The sequence below is a fragment of the Andrena cerasifolii genome, chromosome 7 (assembly GCF_050908995.1).
Source record: "Andrena cerasifolii isolate SP2316 chromosome 7, iyAndCera1_principal, whole genome shotgun sequence".
NCBI classification, from domain to species: Eukaryota; Metazoa; Arthropoda; class Insecta; order Hymenoptera; family Andrenidae; genus Andrena; species Andrena cerasifolii.
Window position 1 is genome coordinate 8133068 of NC_135124.1, and position 24929 is coordinate 8157996.

At 36.7% G+C, this 24929-nt stretch overlaps 1 protein-coding gene and 1 non-coding gene across 6 annotated transcripts in view; both read left to right on the top strand.

Annotated features, from left to right (window-relative positions):
* LOC143371403 (xaa-Pro aminopeptidase ApepP) overlaps positions 1-24929 on the top strand; it is a 56831-nt gene that overhangs the window by 2661 nt on the left and 29241 nt on the right. The gene's annotated exons all lie outside the window — the stretch shown is intronic.
* Positions 16109-16181, top strand: Trnaa-agc (transfer RNA alanine (anticodon AGC)). The gene has a single exon. It is a non-coding gene; the product is annotated as a tRNA-Ala (tRNA).

The following is a 24929-nucleotide window of genomic DNA, read 5'->3' on the forward strand; positions in this document are numbered from 1 at the left end:
ATTCATACGTGAAATCAGATTGGAGCGCGTTTTGTTAGCAACGTTATATTGAGGCCGTGTTTTTAAAGAATCTGGTCTTCTTTGAAGATATTTCCACGTGTGCTTAAAAACATGAAAAAAAACGCATCTTTCACTACGCCCTTTCAAACTGTGTCACACCTTTTATGAATCGCTTCATTGACTTGCATAGGTTGGTAATTATAGTCTGTACAAAATGACACCCCCCTTTCGTGGAAGAACTACAGTAGATAAATGTGTGATTCAGGTAGTTATATAAATTTTTCAATGAAAAATTAATGTTTAGAAGTATTATAGAAATGTAGAAATGTTGTTTTGTTGAACAGTAATATCTGTATTGCAAATTCTGCTTTTATAGTTCGACTCAACGTGTGATTATAATAGTGAACTAATTGCAAATTAATTTTTAATAAAATCGATATTGTCATATTAATAGGATGACGTCGATATAATGATATTCTTATTATTCAGCAATATAAGGAGCAGTAACGAAGGATTGTCTGCTTCCTACGTAATCATTAATATTCAATGTTATTACTTCCATCGTGAACAATAAGTTTCAATGGACAGGGGGGGATTTGGATATAAGCTAACAAGGGATGTTCGGTTACCAGAACACTCCGATTTTTTTTTAAACTGTGCAGGTTTGTAGACGACCTCAATATTCGTTTGTGCCCATTTTCGGTTCTTCGGGGTGAAAACACCCCTTAAAGGTTAATGTGTGATTTCCTACATTCCTGTAGGTTTATCTTGAAAACTGTAATAGATATAAAAATATTATTAACAGTTTTTTATGCTGTATAAAATTGCAATCAAAATGTTTAAAATTAGTTGTTTAAATTAGAAAGGAAACCCACCACCCTTATTTTCAAAAATTTTGACGTGCCCATCGGGTCAAGAAATATGCAGAATTCTATTATGAATACAAATATGTGTATTAAACCTATCCGACGATATAGTAATTCAATAATTTTACTGCTGCGCCGTAAGTATCTGCAAGCCACTCTTGTTTACTTCAATCGAACAATCGCGTGGATAAACATATTTATTATATTAATGCCAATCATGTGCACTTTCTCAATTCTTATGAGAGATAATACTTTTATCAGTGATATTTGCGACCACCACGTAACAGAAAAAATAATGTTTCGAGGTTTGGAGTTATTCCTCCCACTTTGTCCTCATTTTATCTCATGTTTAATTGTGTCCAACCACGATTAATAGTACGTCAGTACATACCACATTTTTGCGATTTTTTACCGTTTGCTAAAGCATTTATTTTCTTAGTTTATGTGCATTACAAAAATGGCACTGTTCAAAGAAGCGTTCGGAACAGTTTTATAGAGCATCAAGCCTTTAAGTTTTCATTCTAATAATTTTTTTATATGTAATCACTAGTTTTCAAGATACACAGAAAAGTAGGAAATCGCACATTGATCTTTAAGGGGTGTTTTCACCCCGAAGAACCGATAATGCGCAGAAACGAAAATTTCCCTGAGACTTCTATTGAGGTCCTTTACAAACCTACACAATTTAAAGAAAATAGGGGTGTTCAGAAAACCGAACATCCCTTGTAACTAGGCTGCAGCCTAGGGCGGTAAATTTTGAAGGTGGGTAAATTTTGATGAAGGAGATTGAAAGAGATTAAAAACAGAGGCTTGAGCCAACTTAATAAACAATTCATTTTTTTCCATCCAGCAAATTAGATATGTGAGTCGTAACATTGAATTAATTTTAAAATAGCCTCAACTCTTTTAAATTAAAATATTTGACGCGTCCTAACAAGCATTATATTTTGCCCAATACTCGAAGCTTCGATTAAACAGTGCTCGAATAATCGAGGCTATATTGTTGCAGTTAAAAAAAATCGAAATCGTTAATTAGTTCTGTGCCAAGGTCTATCCTACAAACGTCTCTCCCACGATGAAATTAACTCGAGCTTGGTACAGGCTCGAGTAAATTTTGCCAACTAATTGCTAGAGCAAACGATAGGAAAGCTGACGCTTAACGACAGAGCCACGTGAGCACGTTATCGCGCGATATCGCCGGCGGTAATAAATATTGACAAACCCTGGCCAAAGATCCGCCGTTCGGACAAATGTTATTCCTCCGTCAAATATTGACGTTAAATCGAATCACCGTAACATAAGGTCAGGCGGCAGGCTGCCACGATTTCTGGACACCAGGCGACGGAAACGGAAGTTTTGACACACGCGTGAAAATAAACGTGCTCAAACTTTTCGCGAGGAAGTTTAGTAACTTGCAAACAGGCGCTTGATGACTTCCCTTTGAATTATAAATATCTGATATTTTTGTGTGCCTGCCATTTTGCTGGAATACTCGCGTTCCTTTTTAGAAATTTTGTTAACAGAAGTAGATAGGTGAATAACGTGCGGGTTAAATTATAAGATATTTGGGTATAAGACTGAGATATTATATTTAATATTCAAAGAATGTCATTATTAAGGGAGGTTTACACTTGACGAGTGACTGGGCCGAGTCATCGGTCCGCTACTCGGCCGAGTGAAAATCTTCCCTGCCGGATTACTCGGCCGGGTACTAGAATATGCGTTCAGACTGGACGAGTGCTCGGCTCAGTGGGCTCACTCGGCCGAACACTCGTCAGGGGTAAACTCAGCATTAGTCACAGTGTGCTTTATTGGCTTTCACAGATTTTAGCCGTGAATTGTAAGCTTCGTGATTCCTAATAACAGAGATTGTTCATTTTCGGGGTAACAAATTCTCTGAACACATTTTTCATGCTTATAATAAAGTTAGGTGACTAACTTTATTATAACTTTATGGTAACATGTGCAGAGATATTTCTTGGAAACTTTTCACGTTAAATCTAATTTTTAGAAGACTCTGTTGCCATTATCACAAAGTAGAATTAATCGTCTAAAAATTACTACAGTTCCCTCACAACATCCCTGTAGCTAGGCTTTAGTATCAAGTTCATTCCAATATTACCTTTCCCTAAACATCAACCAAGAGTCGTTTAAACTCATACAAAAATCGAAATACAAACACTTCTCAGAGGAGCTTCTTTTTCTAGAAAACTACGATGTTATGAATCCTAACAACCACGTTCAACAAATTATCTATTATCAATTTGCCTCTAGGATAATTTTTTTACTCCGTTTAAATGAAATATCTATTCTACACAATTTTAATCTTGAAAAGAGTTTGTTGCTTACTTCAAAGCAAGTCTGCAATTGTATTAAATTATAATATAGCACAGTGCATTAAGTTCTTTCATACGCAATGAATATGTAGATAACAGTTTCACATAGAACAGCTTTAATTAAATTAAAAAACACTATAGGTATACAAAATAGTTAAGAATATTTCAGGCATAACAATACGTTGAATCAATCGAAATCCATCCTGAGCAATCTTTCCACTTCAAATGATGAATATTTAAATTTTTAAACAAATTTCTAATTCCGATCCCAGGTAATCAGAAAGTAAAACGTATTTCCACGAATACACGAAAAGTAGAAGAATCCGGGAATTCTATCTCCCAGCAAAACCCGGCTAACAATCAAAATTGTAAGAACCATAGCTATCACCGAGTAAACCCGAGAAGATTTAAACATTTAAAAAAAAAGTGCTTAAAGAAATCGTCTCACAAGAAAGCTGGAACGTTACAATGTTGTGCCTGAAACTCTGGAAACATTGCATTCTCTGTGTGTAATCTCGCAGCTGCAATTTTGGAAACGTTCGACGCGATCTCCGAGCGGTGGGAAGCTTAAAAGAGTCTTTATTCTCACGTGCAGTAAATACTCGTTGATCGCTGTCCCGCGTGAACGCGACGGAGCGGAGCTTTTTCGCTGGAAAAATGAGTGGGAACTGTGCGGATTAACGTCGCGGCGACGGTGCACTCGTAAAACTCGATTTTCACGGCAACGATCACCCTTCCGGTAGTCGGTTTATCTCGCCCCAACTGTTCCCCCCCTCTGTCATCTTGTTCCGTTTTTATTTTTTTTGCTCAGCCTCTGCGAGGATTGTCCAACGGCGCGATATCGCTTGCGTCGATCGTAAAGCCCTCGATTTAACAAGCCGCACAAACTTGTCGACGTACATTCATTGAATCCCTCGCGGTGAACGACCAACGACCGGCGCGAGCACCCTCCCGGAATCGAATTTTTTCCGGTTAGATGGGACAGTTCCAGTGTCCACGAGTCCTCTTTTTCTCGCCGTTTGGTGAGCCTCGCGAATTTCCTCGCCACTTGTGGCCACTGTGGCCGCGAACAGTTTGACGGGGGCACAGTTCACTCAGGTAGTTTTTGCGGTGATATATTTGCCTCGGACTGTTTTTTAAAGGAACGGTAGGAAAAGCAGAATTTACCATTATTTTTGGATGACACCTTGTACACTGGGGCGAGCTTTGGCGAAGTTTTTATTTACTACTTCCCATTTGATATAATTAGAAATCGCACTAAAAGTTTGTTTAATAATGGTATTTAATTTTATTTAGAATGAATTTAAATTCTTCAAGATTTGTGTAATTTCTTGCATGTTTTATTACAAAAAAATTGTACACCACCCGCTTTTAAACCAATGGAGCCCTCGAAGGTTTGATAGCAACGGACCCTGCAAAGCTTAATACATAAATGTATAAGGGGCATAGCTGAAAAGTTTGCGACGAAATCGAATTCAGTGAAAATCATGGAGCCAATAAAATTACAACGGTAGCACAACTGTGGTTCATGTAGCAATTCTATGTGCAGTCGCGGACGAAAGAAAGTTTACAACCTTTAAAATCGCATAATTTTTTTAGAATTGATTAGTTTGCTAAGTGACGTGTTTCGTCGATTTGAAAAAAAATTGCAACTGGTCGGAATAGCAAAGAAAATAGTAAAGGTGGTTTTTCAACTTTTTTCTGAGCCTGTAATGAAAATTCAAAAAATCCGTTTGTCGATTTAACTATGTTATATACATGCTGAAAATTTCATCAAAATCGGTTAACGTTGCTGTGAGCTGCAAACGTTCAAAGATCGCAGAATAAGGTCGAAAATCGCAAAATTCCCGAAATCAGCGATTTTACCCTTGAGGGGGTGCCCTCCCCCCCCCTACCTCTGGATCCGCCGCTGATTTGAATAAGAGTATTGCGAGCGGATGAAATGAAACACATGCTTTTTAGAATAGGTAGGTACTACAGTATTCTAACGAAATGAACCTTGAGTACTGAATACTTCGATATTCATGAGTACCTACATATATTATTACTCGTAACTAATGGACCACGCATCTCCTCCAAATGCACCATTTCAGGAATCCGTTTCGCATGTCCCGAGCAGAGCATCAGCCGAATCGTGTCTCATTGTAAAATTGCACCGTTTGTCGCTTCTGCAAATGTCCCGCGCGAATCACGCGCGAACCTGCCCTTTGTCATCCATCACACTTAGAGTAATCCACGCGCATGTCATTTTTTAATAACGAGAAAAACGTGACAAGCGTTTAACTACAGACGCGCCATGCGCGGACGGGGTGTCAACGGGTTCGAGTACTTTGCCGCGCGATGTTGCAAGTGAAATCGTCGATTCTTGATTGAGCTTGGCATTTATGAGCTTAGCAATTGTATTCGCTGATGCCTGACGATTAGCTGCTGCCTGGTCGACTGTAGAGTGGCAAGGTTAATAAGAAACTACGCGAGTATGTAATTATGAAACATTCGAGATCGTAGCAGTAAAGAGTGACTAAATAATAATTTGCTAGGATGAAACAATCCGTAACTCAGAAGCCTATTGTGTATACAGTAATGGAAATATTTATTATATCACTCGAATAAGTTATTACTTACATTTCTCTTATCAGTACCAGGGAAATATTTTTCCAAAATTTATTCACTGCGAAAATGTGTGGCTCACTATCTTAGTCTAAATAAGTTAGTTAATAAGTTCTACGTACTTACTACGTAAATTTTGAGAGTGGTGCAATAAATACTTCCATAGTTGAGTCGTAATCTGTATTCTACAGTGTTAAATGTAAACTTAAATCTTCCAAATTATACAATAATTCTTTAATTGCACTATTGAACGAAAATGCTGTCAGAAACTGTTACAAATAAATTATGCTTTTAAATTACTATGTATAATTCCAGGATTAAAAATAATACTTTTTATTGAAGAATATGGTATCGTTCAAAACAGTTAGCAGTTGTTTGAACAATTAGCCTTCAATTAGCATTCAACCACAGCACTGAAAATTGTGTACCTTTCTATTTATCGTCATTTCACGTTACGATTCCAAGCGAAACATCTGAAGTTTATCTATAGATTGCATATGGCCGGAGGTTATTAGCCAGTTAAGTTCAATGTTACATCCTCTGCGAACGTCATGGAAGGTCCCAGCAGTCCCCAGCTATCTTTGTCGTTGCTCGGATAATCCGTTGTGATTGCGTCGCATTGGCCCGTCGATATTGTTGTTTTATCATTTCCAAATATATCGAACAAAGTGGCCGCAGCCACAAGAGACAGATGTCTGTTATCATCGATCTTTTGCATTATAATCGACCTGTCCAATTCCAGCGATTCGTAGACGTGATTTGAATCCAGAACGAAAGCTTTGTCCATTTTAGAGGACTCTTTTGTTAAGGAAACAAAACAAATTTCCTTATCATTAATAATTTAATTTTTAACTAATTCCTCGTTAATTTTATCAGTTGACAATCAAGTGAATGAGGTGAGATGGGAAAAATGGAAATTACTATCTTTATAAATAGTACATTGAACTAATATTGATAAAGTTATGGTTTTATTTTTTTTAATTTGAAAGTTTGCTGAAATGCAGAAATAGGTATATGGAATTGTGAATGTTCTTGTGTTCAAAGGAAATTAAGAATTTATTAAAATCTTCCTATTTTACATAATTACACAAATCTATAATTATATTATTCCCCTTCTGGCAACTAAATTTTTCTAACGATCATTAATATCACGTCGCAGATGATTTGGTACTATGTAGTAACCTCAGCATTCGCCAGTTCTAATTTAGGAATGTCAGCCGGAAAAAAAGAATTTCGTGGAAGTGAATTTTTCAAAAATCCGCGGAAGGCCATTAGAACACGTGTTTATATTTATACTCATCGTCATTCATGTTTCCAAGAAAGATCAAAAGGTGTTTCCATGAACATAACACAGTTGAATGCAGGAAGAAGATGAAAAATACGTGAACATATTTAATTTAAGTAAATAAGCAACAAATTTTTACTATTAAAGTTGAAACTTCTTTTGCTAGTATATTTTGCCCCTTCGTAATAACATTTTGTATTGATAATATGTTTGTCTAAGTACCGAAATAAAGACGAACTGTCGTCTTTCGCCATATTTTCTTCATTAAAATTATATTTCCTTGCTAATTGACTAAAGAATATAGGACTTTACTTTCTATTATGCATTGATATCTGATATCTTGAAATGGCATAGCATATCTGATTTTTTTTGTGTATCTACAAATTAATCTGAAGTCTGATCCTACCGTCGATAAGTACAATAACTTGATAAGTAACTTTCGATCTAAATGACGAAGTAGCTAATATTTGTGACATAAATTTGAAGAATAAAATTTCGAACACAGTAGCTTCATTAAAAAGATATAAAATTCAGAAATTATAACGTAGAAAATTTAGAAAATCATTCTACTTTACTTCGTGCATAAACAAGATGTGCCAAAGTTTAGTTGGCAATGACTACGATAATCATTAACTCAAAATATTAATAACCAACCTAAAGGAAAAAACAGAAACTTGTCAAAAACGAACAAATGGATTCTGAAAAAAACATTTCACTAAGGAAGAAAAAAATTCGATGAAAAGTATTTGTCGAATTTCCTCTTCACTTTAATTTAGACGTAAGTGAATACTTCAATAATTCAAGTACCTACTTTCTTTTACGTAGTACGATAAGATAAGCGACCAGGGACAAGATAAAACAATTTACCTGGTCTTGTTGACGAAGTTGTTAATTCATCACGCAGAAGTAGAGCTTGTGCTCCATTACTTCTGAACTCCGAATCATTCGTCGAGTGATTTATCTTGCTGTCGGTGCCCACACAACTCGAAATTTATTTCCCACGTCGCGTCTTGCATTACGCGCAATAAAGCACGCAGGAAAGTTTGTAAAATTTTGTTGCGATGCGTGGGAATAAATCTGGCAAGATTCAGAATCCAAATGACTAGGCACCTTCTAAATATAACGGAACACTTTTAGTCGTGGGATGTTTAAAATTTCTTGCAGGCTTCCGCGTAGAACAGGCGGGCAGGGTAACGTGTATACACCTTTTATGAAATTTTGTACTCGACCTTACTTTAGCTCAAAAGAGATATAGCATTTTTCTTAATCAAGTTTAATCAGACTGACGAGAGATACGGAAATACATTGAATTATGCAAAGCACAGGTATCAATCGACAATTGTCTATTCATACGCATGATCTGATGCAGAAATCATACCCATAGGGTATCTAAATTTCGTCGAAGAAATAATTTGAGAAAAAGTAATTTGTAAATAGGTGATTACAGAAAATATTATTTCTGACTTCTTTTACGTATTCTATGCAGGCCCGGCTCATCCCTGTAGTCAAAATGAGGCAGCTGCCTAGGGCGTAAAGTTGACAAGAGGCCCAAAATGGTATTTTGGTGTTAGCATTTTTTAAAAAGAAGTTTTAAATGAAATATTACAAGTTGCACTATAAATGTTTTAAGCTACAAATAAAAAGTCAGTGTAAGATCAAATCTATTATAAATAAAGGGCGCAAAGGGGCTCAAGCCGGGCTGAATGTATGTGTAGAACTTTGGTGACAATTTGTGATCATTTTGATCAAAGGAAAATCAGAAATCAATCGGACTCCATTTTTTTTTTTAACCATAGTCGCGTCTATTAAGAACATAGAATGCAATAATTCAAAATACAGTCTTGCCCAAGAGACCTTCTAATTATTTTCAAAATAGCGTTTCGATTGCAATAAATGAGTATGGTTTCTTCCAGCTTTATGCACTTAAATAAAATTTGAAAGTCGACTTGGAAGAACATTTAAGATCATTAAGATCATTAAGATTCATTTATGTATACCTAGGTATGTATGAAAAGCTTTAAATTTCCTTAAGTAATACGAGAAAACTGTTTCACCAACCCAATACAAAAATATAAGATACATACCTCTAAAGCAGTAGGTACGTTTAATTAAAAAAATTAACAGCTCTATTAACTCAAATAACTTCTAATCATTTTTATACTTGCACTGTTTCGTCTACTACCAAGGTTACGAAGTACCAGAACTTCAATCGTTTCTGCTCAATATCCTTCTAAACAACATGCACAGTCTTTCAGCTTAGAATCATGGAATTACGTAACGTCGAACTGATCCCAGCACATCAAATTCACTGACTTAAGCACTCCGAAGCAATTACGCCATTTGATGTTTGACGACTTCCAACACCAAAGACTCATTAACGCGCGTGTAAGTGCGATTTAATCACGCGGGCAAGCTTTGCCGTGGCCTTGCTCGTACAAAAGTCGCTTTATGCAATTCGTTTCGAGTGCAACATATGGCCAGTGTTCCTCACAGGCAGACCTTTGTCGGTTGGAATCTTTATCGGTTTGTAGTCCCGTTCAGAAAACAGGAACAGATTAAAGATTGCATGTGGTCAGAAGGGAGCGCGCAATTCACTCGGGAACGTTTCAATTTTAGCGCGCCTAAGGCTGCCAGTGATTATGACACAGCTGTGTGCGAATCGAGTACTTTGAATAGAATCGAATACTATTTTTGGAGACTTCAGTTATACAATGTTGCGTCGTTCATTTGTACTGTAGTGTCACATATCAGGTTATGTACTGTTGTGAGTTTTAAATTTCTGTTTTAAATCGAGTTCGGTTTTGTTATCTGCTTGGTGTTTTCTACAGCCGGAAAACTTGTTCGGAATCATGCCCCCGACAATATATTCCAGGGTCATCGAAATCGGTCAGGACTGCCCTTTTGTAAATAATTACCAAGAATTTCACCTCCGAATATTTATTTAAAACAAAGAAACAGTAAAACAGAAGCTACATTTTTCAAAGTACACAATTGATTGATACGATGTAAGCTATGGGGTAGTTGAAATGAAGCTAAAAAGTCGCTGTAAGAAAAAATTCTCCAAGTTGGATATTATACAGTGTGCATTAGCTTTCCCCCTAAAAACAGAATGATTTTTGTTCCCGCGTTTATTTGTTCTCTTCTATTAATACTTAGCACCTGTGAAAATGCGAAAGAAACGAGATCTCTTTATATTTGTCAGAAAACTTGCTAAAAGAAATACAAACGAATTATAAAGTAATTGCATCGATGTCAAATCTGCGAGGAAAAGACTTCCGATTGGTGGTCAAAGGGCAGTCAAAGGTTAGATTTGTCAAACACGTGCCGTGAGTTATGTCATGAACCGCATTGCCGAGTCAAGTGCATGCTTGACCCACAGCTCCGCAGGAATAACTTTTAAGCGCCAGCGTGCTCGCGAACTTCCGTTATTTATAGTGCAACCTGGCCAACTATCTGTTCTTGGGTGCGTTCACCAGACGAATCGAAAGGATATTTTACATCTATGTGAAACCCAATGAACATTGCTCACAGCGATCATAACGTCTTCATCGTGTACTTACATCGTATACGTTCACCTCTTCATTTTCCTCTGCACGTTCTACTTATTCCATTCGACATGCTGATAAATCTCGATAAATACATTTTTTTAAACAGACTATTCAATCCCACAGCAAATTCTTCAATACCTATGAATAACATTTCAATCACTTAAGGTCCTTTTTAATTTCAGTTCTAACAAGGGACGTTCGGCAACCCGGAGATTCAGAAGATTATGAAACTTGGTGTGCAAGTAGAGTAATTCATCCATAACGCAACCCTATTTTTTGGTGGTGGCATAGTGCAGTTTCTAGGGGTGAACTCACCCCTTGAAGAAAATGCAGAATATTCTTTTTCCTGGAATATCTCAAGAACGGTAAGAGATATCGAAAAGAAGTTTAAACAACAGTTGCATCTCTTTTTTATATCTACAAAACTGCGTAAAAATAATTATCGAAAAATTCATACTTCTCAAGTTACCCCCACCATCAATCCTTAATTTGATAATTATTTTTCAGCAGTTTTGTAGATATAAAAAGGTGCCATTTTTGTGTGAACTTCTTTTCGATATCACTCACCGTTTGTGAGATATTCCACGGAAAAGAAAATTCTGCGTTTTTTTCAAGGGGTGATTTCACCCCCTTCCCCCAAAACTACACTATGGCACCAACAAAAATAGGGGTACGTTACGGATGAACTACTCTACTTGCACACCAAGTTTCATAATTTGCCGAACGTCCCTTGTAAGTTCAGAGGCACACGTCACCGAATAAACTATTTACACGTTGTTACCATCTTTTTAAACGAAACGCAGTCAATAATCGAAGCACACGTTTTGTTAGACACAGACGAAGCTCAGGAAAATTGATATTCCATTCATTTCCTACTCCATTTTCCACGAGTACCAGAATCACAGGTAGGTGCCATTTGTTGCTTTTTTAGGCTGAAGAAATCTATTATTACACACTACTAAATTCTTCTTCGTACATGGTTAGCTCCCATTTCGATTACTCATTGCGACAAATAACCGAGATATGTGGTCATTTTGTTGCTAGGTTTTTTAAGGTGACTGAAATACGCGGGGCCATCGAGTCAGTCACCCGATACAAGCCCGAGGCCATGAAGTTACAAATTTGTTAGTTCTGCGGCTGTTTACATACGGATAGTTCCACTCAACGGCTTAGACTTTATGCTCGGGAACGGTGTTAGTTCAACTGGCAAAGCTGCTAGGAAGCTGGACCAACTACGTATAGTTATAGTAAGCATACCAGAAATTCCTTTGAAAACGAGAATCTCTAAGGCCCCATGGTGTGTATATATTTCGTGTATAAATTCGGAGCTGGATATATTTGAAATTAATTCAAGTAACATTTAGTTTCACTGTTCGTCAGAGATTATGTTTTATATTTTTATAAGAAATGCGAGCGTTTATTACAGAATATTACATTCGCGAACTAGACTTTGATGTACCAACATATTTAATAAAATTTTCTTCGTTCTGCAACCTATTTAGTTTTGACGATCCTTTCAGAATTTTTAGATTATCAAATTTCTTCTTTTTAAACCGGATACTTCCGAGGAGTTACTTTCTTTTTATTTTGCACACCACCTGAAAGCTATTTCTGAAGCTTTTAACGTCTCAGAATATGTGAGAATATTTTTAGAAATATAGTACTCTCCTTTATCGCTCTTTTCATGCCTGTTATGTATTTCATTAATACTGACCCAGCTGACTGTTTAATTATTCTGTTAGATAGAAGCGTAATCGAGATTCTGTTGCGATAGGACCTGTCAGTGGAAAACTGTTCATTTCTATTTACATATGAGCATTTATCAAAACAACTAAACGTAGTAAAACGAAGCTTCTGTCTGTGTGTCATCCAGTAACTTTTATTACTTCTGCTTTTATATTAAAAAGGGTTAATGTCACTTCGAGTCATGGGTAGTCCCTATAATCTTTTCGTATTCCCTTCCGTCTTCTTTTTATTAAAACCTGAACTCCTCCGTTATAAAATCACCCACGCGAATATGCTTCAAAGGATTTACTATTATTTCTCGCTAGTCATCGAGTCAGCGAGGAATTTAAGCGCACGCGATCTCAAAAGCCAGACAGACTATCCAAAACAATTACCCGGCAGAAATAGTAACATCTATTTTTACATATGAATCTTTCAGAGCAGATGCCACGACGTCAAAACACGGCTACTGTCACAAAGGAATGCTTCGAATGCCTCGAAAATGTGTCAATATCAAGATAATTTTGCAATTCATTGCTCCATCGCTTCACTTATATTTTTCGTATCTTCAATTACAATGTGTAATGAAAATTAGAAGTTACACCCAACTGCAGGGCCATTTTCGGAGACAACGTTTCTGAAACGTTAATTAACTATTAATAATAAATCCTATGAACGTGGTTATGTCCAAGAAAAAAATAAAATAGGTCAAACTCTTCGACTTTTGTATATGCTTTTTTTAACTTCGAACATTTGCAATTTGCAATGTATCAATCATGAACTGTTCAAGTTTTCGAAAATTTCGATTTCTAATTTAAAAATAATGTTAACATGCACACATGCATGGACATTATTCTTAAATCATCGTTATGAATAAATATTAATCTCCTTCAGATTCCACAAATTTTCTATCTGTCTAAGAAGCATCAACGTTGCATAACAAGGTAATCAGATTATAAAAAATTTAAAAGATAATCCGCATCGTTTCTTGTGACAAAACCGTAGGGAGAGCAGTGCAAGGAAGAAATATGGGGACAAACTCGGAAAAGTGCTGAACAATCGACGCAGACGTGGAGCAACGAAGAGGGGATGAAAAGGGGTGGTGGATGGTCGTATCGGAAAATAAGAGCAAACCGTGAGCAGGGCCGCAGCCATAGAAAGGAGCCAGTACGTTCTGATAACCCCTTCGAGCCATAAAATTCAAAACTTCTTCCCCCACCATCGCGACCTCCTTTTATGTTAATGAGTGGCAAATTATCGGAAAAGAGACCAGCTGACGTAGCAGGCTGTCATGCAGGGGGCAGAGGTTCACAGGACCTCTTTCTCTCGGTCCCACTTTCACTCTCTATCCACCCTCTCTTTCCAGTACACTGCCCCCGAAATCCGATAAACGTAGCTAGATACATTTATGGTTATCGTCGAGCGATATCGCAGTTCCGCTGTAACCATTACTCTGAGGCACGATCCCCTGGCAATTGGCGTATCGTGGCTACGATATCGGGTACGGCGGCCCTGATCGATTACCCACCCCCTTCTTATAGCTTCATCCCTGTACCATGTGGCAAATGGGCTCCCTCGACGTGTGTTTTTGTTTCTCCTTTCGATTTTCTTTGATATCCTATGTGGCATATTGTGATTCTTAGGTTCTTTTTTGACAGGTTTGTCTTCAATTGTTAAGGGAGTTTTATGGTTTTGTGTACTAAAATAGTGGGACTTTTTATGATTTTTTTGCTAAAGTGCTATTGGTAAGAGTTTCTTTAAACTGTGCAATGATATTTATATATGTTTCTAGAAAGTATGTACTTTTTTCATAAAGAAATGTTAATTCGTTGAAGATGTATGTTGTCCAAAGTGCTAATGGGAAAAGAAACGTAAAAAATAGATATCTGTTTTATTATAGAGGCGAGTTTCAAGTCAAAATGTTAACGTTTCTAGTTAAATAATTAATTCATTTCTGCATATTATAATACTAATATATAAAGCCGGTTTTTCAAATTTAAAACCCGGTTTTCGAATTTTACAAATTCATAAATAAAAACCGGTTTTTAAACCCGGTTTTTAAAAACCGACAGACCCTAGTGATAACATAAGACTAAAAGAATTTACAAAACTAGGGATAGAAGATTGTAGTCAGAAATTATTAATAATCGTAACAATCTTTAAAGAAAATAATTTTACGGATCAATGGCAACTTTTTTTTTATGAAGAGTAACATGGAATTCTTATTTACAAGTTTCATTCAGAATTTATAAAAGCTGAATATATAGAAGTATGTATAATATTCAGTAAATATGTTAAATTTGAGAAGAGGCTAGTATTTTATTTTATAGAATTTATTTACGTCTTCTTCACAATATTCTGATAAAAATACATGGTTGCACAAGTAACACCAGAATTCAAAACTACCTAGCCGCGTTTAAAAAAACCGGAGAGATGGGGTCCTTATCAGTGGCCTCTATTGTCGCGCCATACCTATTGCGACAACCATCGTAAAATGAATGTCAATGCATATTTAATTTAGTAAGAGTTACTCACTAGCTTTTGTATGGATAATGACATATTTTGCCCAGTGTGTGATACTAATGAAAAGTGATAAGGACTATAAAAAATTAATTGAAATCGCATGTTTTTTGTAAACCCTGAAATCAACATGCTGATATTAATTCGATGTGATGTTTAATTTGAAATTCAATAATTGCATAAATTCTGAATTACCTACAGTTTATAAAAATATTATTTAAATTAATTAATTCTTTCTTCTTCACACTTTGTTGCCCTCCATCAAAAACTGTGAAACACTTTTCTAAGAGACATTATTCATACTTCTAATTATTGTCAACCTATCATAAGAGGGGTGGAAGTTTCAAGGGTGGTTTATAGTCTCTTACAATTGAGTTACTACAGTGACAATGGCAAATGTCTGTTACCTTCAGCTTTCTTTTATTCTAGAAATCTAGAAACTTAAACCTGTAAAGTGTCATAAGATTGAGTGTCGAATATATGTATAGTCTTACTTCGCGTGTGTTCCTTGTGACGGAACAAGTAAGCACTGAATAAGTAACGCTAGGAGATAGAGTAGTATAAGATGTAATCGTTAAGTTCAACCTCCTTCGCCGTCTGCGATCCTCGGAGCTCGGTGGCGCCACGTGATCAAATGAGAAAGCAAACGAAACGAGAGGGAAAGCGTTCAATCGCGGGACAGACGTTGAAGGGCAAGCAACTCAACTTTGCAATGTGTAATGAGTCTCATAATTCAGATTTACTGTGTAGAACTGTCGAAGTAACATTCTCAAAATCCTACCTCCGCTTCACTATTATTTTAACAGTTAACATATAATGTTCCCTCACTCATACTTTCATTATTCAATAAGATAACAAGATTTTGATTATGCGAACCACTTTAATGTCTTCCCATTCGATTTATTGCTCGATACTTTATTCAACGTTTTTAGTCAGGAAACATTAAATTTGTATTGATGCAAGACTATGCTAGCTTCTTTTTGTTTAACAATTGTTTTAGTTTAAATTTTTGAAGATAATATTAAGAAAATAAATATTATAAAGATGTTAAATTGATAAAAAATTGATATAAATAGAGAAACGCTAGAACTATATTTCTATTTCGCCAGAGCTTTATTTTGCAATATTTATTTCTGTCGTAATACCTATATATACAGGTTGAAAGTTCGTTAACCTATATATCCGGCCTCGTGAAGTGCAAAGATCTCGTTATTAATACCAGGGGGCGTAGCTCAGATGGTAGAGCGCTCGCTTAGCATGCGAGAGGTACCGGGATCGATGCCCGGCGCCTCCAATTATAATTTTCTTTTTTGTTTAAACTGATTTTGGTTAACTTTAAGTACCACACTATTTTACTCTATTTTTTCCAGTGGAGATTTAAACAAATTTCGATTTAAATTAGACTGACTATCTTGCGGAATTAATAATAGATATAAAAAATATTAGCGATAAAAATTTTTATTTCTGATCTATTATAATGTACTTCTATCGCTACACATTATTCGTCAGATTTTGTACCGACGTATCCACTGAGAATTTTTATAATTTTTGCAAACTGATTCACAAGTAACCATAGTTATAAAAGAATATCTCAAAATTATGAACAAATGTCACCCGAACTTTCTCGCAAGTGTTGAGATGTTTGTAAGGTTTTCGAAATCATTCGTTGTTTGAATATTATAATTCTCACGAATTCCACTAATAAATATGGTGCAACTTCGAATGATTTGCATCCTTGTGCAGAAATAAGTCGAAATTATTGAATAACTTTTCTTGAAATTAGGCTTTGAGAAGAAAATCGTCTTTGAAAGTCTATCGAGAATGCGTACGCTTGAGTAAAAATCAAGCTCCAGCTAGAGTCTCGCTTCAAATTAATTTAAATTTACTCAAGTATTTATCTCGCCCATAGTTGTACAATATTTATTAATAAATTCTACTGATTTTCAAGCAACTGCGTGAGTAGATACCCCACGAATTTTCAAACCTGATTTTCTCCAAAAAGGAGGCTTATATAAAAAAAATTATCCTACATTTTCGACTTATTTTGGTGCAAAGAATGATCCCATGCCCGGTTTCACCACCCGTCCTGACTCACCCTATATATGTCGCCATAAATGAGAAATTATGAATGAGATGATTGATGCGCGAGAACTTGCGTCTACGAAATGCTAATTCGTAGTAGTAGGTGTAGTAAAACTTGCTACTCACGCAACGCAGGTGTAGCCAGGTATGCATTTAGACGGTCACAGCGGTATCCTAAGCTCGTTTAGCACTACCCTGTCTACCTCCACGCCGACCCTGTTCCCCTGCTGATTCTAAACCATCGTTTACCAACAACCGGCTGAGAAACAGGTTCGTCGTCCACGTATCCTTCCTAATCCCCTTTCTAATCTCCACCCTGGTGCTTCGTGAACGCACCTGTTGAGTTTAACACCTATTACCCCTGCCCCCTTATACATATATTTATACACACGCGTGTCCATTCGCAATCATAGTTGATTCCATAGTGTAGGTTCCATAACGTCTTGTGTATAGGTACCTACTTATATGGCAGTACAATTTAATTTTTCAAAGGATGGTAAAACATTAGAAAAATAATATTGCACACTGGGTATTTGTCAAGCGTTATATTAAAAATGGATGTGTTATTAAAATTATATCTAACAGTTTTGTGAAACAATATTGAATGCTTTGAAGTTTTAATTATTCAAGGATTAATATTGAAACATACAAAATATCGTGTTGTGTTTTTAAATATAAAATTTACTTAAAAAGCGGAAGAAAATGGGAAGAGATTTAACAAGTCCATAGAAAAAGATTCATCACTGAAAAGGATTTAGCTAACGATAAGATTGAGTGATGAATTATTGTTCCTGCAATTGGCTTTTGATCAAAAACCCTGCATAGGTTTGTCAATTCAATTCAAAATTTGGGTACAGTTTAGTCCTGTTTTCACGATAGACGTGGGGAAGAGGTAGTATAGTTTCGAGTTGAGTCCCGATACTCACCCTCAGCAGATTCTGTAACCCTGCTTCTTGCCCCGACCTACGTTCTCAGGGCCATTGTTTGGACGCGGTCAAGCATTCTTTTCATTGTCAGGATCTTCCACGTGAACGCTATTAAAGCACCAAGAAACTAACTGATTTAAATATATACAAATAATTATTCTTCGTACCATGGCAGATACAGGAAAATTGTTCGTTTAAATGTTGTTTAATTCAGAAATGGCAATGTGTATTGGACTTGACTTCTTCGCGAGACTATCACGTGCAGGGATTTCAATGGTAGTTTCATTTCCTATATTGCCCTTACACTCGTGTTATTGCACGTTGTAAGATGCATTTAACAAAAAGTGAAATATACATTTGGTCAAACATTTGTAACGTATTCCATGCACGTGCAATGGATTATTACAAATATAACTTCTTTATTACAAGTCTATGTGTGTGCTTCCACTAAATTTAGTGTTATCTTTCGTCGACATTGGGGCTTTTGGAAAAAATAACGATGGCGGAATTTACACCCCTTCGTACCTGGGACAGGGATTTCAAAGTGGAGAGATCCCTAGTTGCACAAAATATTGAATACACATCCAATACATCCAATATTAAAAATAGATTCAATCTCTTTTATAAAATAAATATTTTTTTTAATATTAGAAAAAGAAATACCAAACCCGAAATAAAATAAGAAGCCGTTAAGTTTTCATTCTAATAATTTTATTACCTATATCTACTACAGTTTGCAAGATATACAGAAAGGTTATAAATCACACGTCAACCTTCAAGGGGTGTTTTCACCCTGAAGAACCGAAAATGGGCACAAACGAAAAATTGCCTGATACTTCAACCGAGGTCCTTTACAAACCAGCACACTTTCAAAAAATCGAAATATTCGGATAACGGATCATCCCTAGTCAGTCTTATTTTCCTGACAGTGCCCTACATTATTTATAACAATATAACTGTGTTTATTACCTGCCAATCCCAACTGTTCTCCAATTTCGTTCCACAACCACATTTTGAGATTGCTGCCGCTATAATCTTTATGCGCAAGGGTGAACAAACCCTCTTTCCCCTGGACAAGCGCGATAAACTTTTCGTCGAACATATTGATACGGTACTTGGTGTTTCTGCGAACTGTAGCTGGCGACTGATTCCTGTTCTGTCGGAAAGCGTGCAATAAAGTTTTCAAACTACAAACATCATCGAGGGTGTGTCTTGTAACGATAATCTGGTTCCTGTAATTGGCCTTCTACTGTTAATTATTCCTGATGGGTGAAAACCCTGTAACGACCTCGTTATTATTGGTGAATAGTGGAGACTACATATTAGTTTGTCCGTCTGGAGTATCGTCAACCGATTATTTACTTACTGTATGCATCCAGGTAACAATCGCAGGTCTGGGGTTGTTCGGAGTCGCGAAATTCTCTGGAACACGTTCCATGTGACTTTATTCTATCAAAAAGTGTAGTCAAATTTCGTCGTACTTTATAATTACTTTCGACGATGGACACGGTGATTAAAGCGGTTCGCCCATCCTACCCGAGAATATTGACCATCATTTATCAGCCGTCAGATGGATATTTAGTGATGGAGAGCTAACAACAAGTCTTCTGTTCAGGTTTACATTTAAAATAATGTCGAAGACCAAAAAATACGCGTATCATAGCAAAAACTACCCTTTATTTTTCTCAAAGTTAGAAAGCTCCTTAAAGAAGCAAAAACACAAGTGGTTCGCAAGATTCTCGAGAGATATAGCAGGGTTAAGAAAGTCACAATGAAAGAAACGCTATTATATACAGGCGTAACGCGCAACCCCCTTAGCTTCGTGTTCTCCTGTTGCTCCGCATGTTTTTTCTTTGTTCAACCTTTCAGAATTTACCACCCATTATTACGAGCGGCATGCATGCATACGTGTACGTGTCTTGTGTCCCGTTGAACGTCCGTCTGCCTGGCCACGTACCGTAGCCATGCAAAGGAGGAGCCGAACACGTCCTGCAACCCTAATAATGCGTGTGTAGATAAGGTGACGCAATGTGCGTGCCCACGTGTACACTTCAGCAATGCATGGAGGGGCATCTCGAGTGGGATGCGTGCGTTCATTCACCATGTCACGCGTGTTGGGTCGGTGGACCTTGAAGCGAGGACGTTTTGCGCGGTGCCGTGGTGTAGCATGTGACGGCATAATTATGCGGAGCTTCTCTCGCGAGGGGCCACCATATAAGAGGTGTTACTGTGGTACCCAAGTAATTTCAACCCTTTAACAGCGCGTTAGAAGTCACGCAGCGCCGAAGTATTGAGATATAAAGTGTGAAGCAGTATATTCATTTTATGTGAGGGAGAGGGTTGTAGTATTCTTTTGTATAATTAACTAGCAATATACCCCCGCGCTTCGCTTCCAGCCTAAGAGATATTAAGGACTCCATGAAAACACATTTCACCTCTTTTCACCACCCCCTTAGGGGCTGATTAGGGCAAAATCATGAAATTGGTTTTCAGGCATTTATGTTGGTAACGTTTCGAAGTAAAAACCAAGTTGACATTGAATTGGGCCAAAGAGATTTTAAGAAATCCGTGGAAACAGATTTCGCCCCTTTTCACTCCCTTAGGGGTTGATTAGAGCAAAATGCTGAATCTGGTTTTTAAGCATTTGTGTGGGTAACCTTTGTAAGTAAAAACCAAGTTGATATCTAATCGGGTCTGAGAAATGAATCCGAGAAAACATATTTTACGCCTTCTTACCCCCTTCGAGTTGAAATTTCAAAAAATCCCTTCTTATCGAGCACCTACCTCGCAAAAGGAATATAATCTCCTAATTTCATGTTTCTGGGGACAGCGGTTTGGGCTGGGCGGTGATGAATCAGTGACACAACGATTATATAAGTATAGATTCATATCACAGTTATACATATAGTGGCTCGTAGACTCATTACACTGTCAGAGGGTTGACGAATCTTTAGGGCTAGACAAAAGACTGAACCTAACCCAGGCCGAATTACAGGAGATACTTCTGCAGCACAGGATTAATATTTCAGATACACTGCTGACAATATTTATTTCATCACTCAGAAATACACATAATAGTGTAGTACTCAGAATATTCATAGCTACATGATCCATAAAGGGTATACGATTTATTTTTACCAAGGTACATATCAAGCACTAAACACCTAAGTAGTCAACAATCAGGCTCTAATATTCTCCCAATACTAACATAATATTGAGTGACATATATGTACGTGATAACATGTTGAATATTTAAGGATGCAGGGCATATTCACGTGGTGGAGGCAGGGTTTATTTAAAAATGATAGAAAATGTAGGAATATGATTGAATTGTCATGCAGCAGCTATGCTAAGTAGAAGTGTCTCATGTGGAAAATCTTTCATGGTATTCGTAATTCATTGCCCGTTCATGATGATTTTGTAACTCCTGCATCCAAGCTGTAATTTGGGTGTGGAATTCGTAGTTTTTTGCAGCAAAAAGCACAAATTAGATGGACTTTTATCAGTTTTTCACATACATACATACAATGTAGAAGTTTCTTGGGGGGGGGGGGGGTGTACTGTTCAGTCTAACGCAAAACATAATTGCAAATCATAACTCGATTAGATTCTAATTCACTATAAATGTTAATCGCGCTAAAACTGATGGTGAGAGTAACGCAGAGATCTGTAGTGAACTAAAAGCGAATTGAAATTGAATTCACTGAGAATGAGAACAGTGCCAGCGTCAGATTGAAACGGAGTTCAAGTACGATATTACCTATAGTGATTTTGTAGAATCTTTTGTACCAGGAGACTAGACAATGGAACACAACAAAATTTAAGATATTATTTTTCAATTAATAAACCTGTCCCCTTAACTCAAGAGCTAAATAGAATACCACACAGCTAACATAGGTTTCAGAGTATTTAGAGAATATTTGAAATAAAAATATTCAGTTATGACAATAGGGTCGATACATTGAAATCGTACGGAAACGCTTTCCAAAAACGTAGATAATTGATAATGCAGAATCAACAGTGTGAACGGTCCGAGACATTTGTGTGGTATTTTATCACATTCATCACCTATGCAAGTTTAGTATGGAATGTACACTCAGTGCATACATAGTTTCCCTGAATCGGATGTCACGTGATGTATCTCTAGGATACCCGTTGTTTATGCGTTCCTTGCACAGTTGGACCGCAGTCAGGCTTTGGCCCCGGCCCGAAAAAGGAGCAAAGGAGGAGTCGAAGGAGGAAGCAGAGATCATGCTTCCCCGATAACTCACGCTCGCACAGTAGTGCGTGTGCCTAACCAGTCTGCAAAGCGAGGCGAAGTTATGGTGGAGCCGCGCACCGCCGTACAGTGTCGACTAAAAAGCTCACTGTCACGATTCAGGGTGAAATTGAATGACGCGCCCTTTAATTCGATACGAGGATTCAGTTGTCAGTGAGGAATATAGGGATCGGAGTCTTGAGGTGCAAAAAATGAAATAGTACAAAATTAATATAGGGTGTGAGTGAGTAATGAGATTTTAAAATTCACACAAAGGATATCGCTATATATATAATATCATGAACAAGTGATTTGTAAGTCTTCAACCTTTACCCGTTCTTTGCTAATTTTGCATTTCTTATTCACGTAGATCTCCCCCAAGGATCACTGCTCTTTTAACATTCGTTTCCTTTTTTAAAGACAATGGTGTGGTGAACTTTTAATCGATACTGTACACTGTACATAATAAAGTGTGTGTACTCGCGTCTCATGGTCGTCTGTATTTATATATGGAACACATGGAAAGTGGTCGGACCCTTTGAACACTCCCTATGGGGGCTGATTCCTTGGTAAAGCCACGCATTGCTTCTCAAGCCCTTCATTCCTTCGTGTCCTTACAATGCAACATAGTATGGCCACCGTGTAATTACGTATCCTGTTAAACTATAAGAAAGTTATAATTGTTTATTTACTGTATACTTTTTCGAAGCTGACAAATTGATGTAGATAATGTACAGGGAGTATGTAAGTGAATACTGTATGAAAGTGCCATTAACATTGTAAATGGTAAGAGGGATTTGTTTAAACTTATTTTAAATTATAGTAATACATGACTTTTCATCATAATATGTTATTCTTTGTTGTTCAATTCTTTACACAAAACAAATAGGCCATTTTCATTGGTAACCGTATTAAAAATTAACCTTCAGCTCAAATATGTATATCCAGTGTCGACAAGGACGTACTGAAAAGTAGGAAAACATTCCTTCGAAAACATTTCTTCCTAATGTTAAATAAAAATGTTTCTTATTCAATTTTCCAAAGTTGTCTCGAAGTCACTTTGTGCACCATAAATATAATGGTGTATACATATTTATTCTTAGTACAAAGAAAAATTAAATAGGAAAATACAAGTTTAGTAAGTTTATTTGAACTTATTTTCAAGTAATCCAAGATTCGAAATTTGATCCACTTGCCACTCAAACAGAATTGAGAATTTCAGAGTTGATCCATTCGCATTGGTAGTACACTGGTAGTTGGCAGATTCATTTTTATTTAAGGATTTGCTAATTCGTCGTTTTTTCGTAATTTGATGATACTAAAATATAAATCGTCCAAGCATTTTACTTAAAAATATTTAAAAGTGATCTGGAGGTATATATTAAAGATTTGAAAATAACTTTTTTCCTTCAAACTATCGAGTATGTGAAATGAAGAAGAATTCGTACCATTTAGAAAGTATTTGCATGTTATATTTGCAACGAGTATAATATATAGCTAAACAGAAACATCATGCACACATTTCCGAGTAAAATTTTGCAAATATAACATTTATTTTTTATGTCAAATATAAACGAACTCCCGTATAATTACTTTTTAACAAATTATCAGTCGTCCATAAAATATAAACATCTAAAGTAAGATTCGTCATTTCTTCTATACTTCTATTGATATAATATTCCATAAAACTAAATATACATTCATAACATTTATGTTTAATAGAATAATAAAAAATCGCCATAATTTCCTCAATTATTCGATATTGAATTTCCTAAACAACTATTAAATGAAAATCAGAAATCCAGTTCAGTGTCACACATAAAAGTTGCTGCACAGAGTAGAAAAAAAGTGAAAATTACCTAAATGTGGCAAAAAATATTAATAAAGTGAAACATTACACACGAAGAGGATAAAAAGCATGCAAGATACATGCAGCAAAAAAAATTCAAAATAATTCTCAAATCTTTCACGCCCATTAGAAATCTTACCAAATTATCCACTGACAGCCAACAGAGAATGGAATTAATTCGTGAATGCAAACAGTCCTGTACAGAAAAGCCAGGCTACCTAGTTTTATCCCAGAATCGATTAAAAGGGCGCGAGTCGCGCGAGGGATTGCTCGCGTGATAACGGCAACAAACCATTCGATTTTGCCGGCATCGAGCGGGAACGTTACTCCCACACCTCGAGCTCCTTCTCCTGATGCGTCCCTGGTGAAAAATCTCGTTCTCTATTGTTCCACCCTAATTAATGTCCGCAACAGCGGTCTACGCCCCTTGCCGCCTCGTACGCGGGCCCCTCGGCTTTATGCATCCCTGCTACCTCGCGCTGTCACTTATCCAATATTTGTAAACAAAAAATGGCCATTGACAATGGAGGGAGTAAGATGAATGGGCTCCTCCGTATTACACACACCTGTGCACACGTTTCGTCGTGTGAATACGTCGATGACAAGAAGAATCGCGACGTTGCGTGCAAAGAGACTTCGAAGTTCCGGGCACGTGACAATTTGTCAATTTTCTTTGCCATTTTCTCCTGAACGAACATCGTTAATTATGTTCTTCGCGGGTACAGTAGATCTTTTAGTGATGGTTTTAATTTATAAAACCATCTAACTGTGGAGTACCATTTTTTATTCTAATTATGGTCCCCATTATTTGGCTACAGTTTCTCGTTAAACAGCTTGGGGCAGAATCGCTTAAGAATTGCACGATTAATTTATACGTACTATGAACGTCGAAGGTATCCGTGCTTAATGTTGTATTAACGTTATTGG